General features: G+C 42.3%; 1 non-coding gene across 1 annotated transcript; it reads left to right on the forward strand.

Moving 5' to 3' along the window:
- Positions 1-1,632: 1,632 nt before the first annotated feature.
- On the forward strand, positions 1,633-1,739 carry LOC141624211 (small nucleolar RNA R71). Its single transcript, XR_012534022.1, has one exon. It is a non-coding gene; the product is annotated as a small nucleolar RNA R71 (small nucleolar RNA).
- The last annotated feature ends 482 nt before the right edge of the window (positions 1,740-2,221 follow it).

Here is a 2,221-nt window from a genome sequence, read left to right on the forward strand (position 1 = left end):
TCTAGAGTGAGCTCTCCATGTTTCACATCAATCACCGCAGACCGGCGGTGTGTAGGAAAGGTCTTCCTAGGATGATTGGAATGTTGGAATCTTCCTCCATATCAACAATGACAAAGTCCAATGGGATGAAAAACTTCCCAATTCGCACGGGGACATCTTCCCATATCCCTAACGGTGTCTTCGTCGATCTATCGGCCATTTGGAGTGTGATGTTGGTGCATTTAAGCTCTCCCATCCCCAACCTTTACTCACCGAGTACGGCATGACACTCACACTAGCCCCTAGATCACATAAGGCTTTGTTGACCGTCGTGTCGCCAATGGTACACGGTATTGAGAAGCTTCCCGGATCCTTTAACTTTGGAGGTGAACTCCCTTGAAGTATTGCACTACTCACCTTAGTGAAGGCGATAGTCTCAAGTTTCCGGATTGACTTCTTCTTTGTGAGGATATCTTTCATGTACTTCGCATAGGCCGGAATGTGATTGATTAATTCCGTGAAAGGAATTGAGACTTCTAAATTCTTCACAATTTCCATGAACTTTCCAAGTTGATCATCAAATTTGGGCTTGGCTTGACGACTTGGAAAAGGAAGTCTAATCACAATGGGCTCCTTCTCTTTGGCCTTGTCTTCATTTTTCTTTGAACTTTCTTCTTTTGATGATTCTCCTTCTTTGGAGTTTTGCACAATTTCTTCCTTTTCACTAACTTCCACAACTTCATCCTCAACTTGCTTCTTCGGTGCTTCATACCTTGTACCACTTCTCAAGTGAATGGCACTAACGTTTCATGCCTTGGGGGATTACTTTGAGGTGGTAATTGCCCCTTTTGTCTTTGTGAGCTTGAAGATGCTAGTTGAGTCAATTGTGTTTCCAACATCTTGGTGTGAGCTAGAATGTTGTTGATGGTGGTTTCTTTTGCTTGGCTATCTTTTTGCATTTGGGTGAAAAATTCTTGTTGATTCTTTTGCATTTGGAGGACCGCTTTTTGGACATCAAAACCTTGGTCATTTTGGTGATTGTATGGATTTTGATTTTGGTAACCTTGGTTTTGATTGTAAAAGGGTCTTTGATTTTGGTTTCTCATGGGTGGTGGAGTGTATGTTGTTTGAGGGTTTTGAACATTTTGGCTTTTGTATGAGAGATTTGGATGGAACTTGGTGTTTTCATTGTAAAAATTTGAATAAGGGGTACCACTTTTATATGCTTGGAAAGCATTCACTTGTTCGGTTGTTCCCCTACACTCACTTGGGTCATGACCCAAAGTTCCACAATTCTCACATATACCACTTGGGATTGATGAGGATGCCGTCATGGCATTGACATGATGCTTCGATGATTTTGAGTTTTCCTCAAGTCTAGCCATAGCTTGTTCAAACTTCAAGTTGATTGTATCGATATGGGAGCTTAGTTAGGCACCTAATTGAGTAACGACGTCCACTTCATACTTTCCTCCTCTAGTAGCCTTGCGAGGCCTACTATATTGTGAATTGTGGATTGCCATCTCTTCAATTTTGCTCCAAGTTTGGTTGTCATTAACCTCGGTGAACATCCCATTCGATCCCATATTGAGAATGTTCCTAGAATCTTCATATAAACCATTCCAAAATTGTTGCACCAAAAACCATTCGCTAAGTCCATGGTGAGGACATGAGCGACAAATTTCCTTGAACCGCTCCCAAGCTTCATACAAAGACTCTTCATCCCTTTGCTTAAAACCCGTAATTTGAGCTCTTAGCATGTTGGTCTTTTCCGGTGGGTAGAATTTTTTGTAAAAAGCTAGAGCCAACTTCTTCCAAGAATCTATTCCAAGGGTGGCCTTATCAAGGCCCTTCAACCATTGCTTTGCGGTGGCGATTAAGGAAAAAGGAAATAAGACCCATCTAATTTGGTCTTGAGTCACGCCCGTTTGAGAGATAGCATCACAATAGTCGCAAAAGGTTTCCATATGAGAATGAGGATCCTCACTAGGCATCCCCCCAAATTGGCTCCTCTCAACTAGTTGGATGAAGGCGGACTTGGCAATAAAATTTCCGGTAAGATGTTGCGGTGTAGGAGTACCATTTGGTAGATTCTCCTCGGTGGGTACGGAGTGTGACGAGAATTTTGGCATTGTAGGTGGATTTTGTGGGGTATTGTGGAATGGGTTTTCTTCTCCTTCTATTGCGAAAGGATTGACAAACTCACTAGTGGGTTGAACAACTTCACCAACACCTCTCAAAT

This window comes from Silene latifolia, chromosome X (assembly GCF_048544455.1).
Source record: "Silene latifolia isolate original U9 population chromosome X, ASM4854445v1, whole genome shotgun sequence".
NCBI lineage: Eukaryota > Viridiplantae > Streptophyta > Magnoliopsida > Caryophyllales > Caryophyllaceae > Silene > Silene latifolia.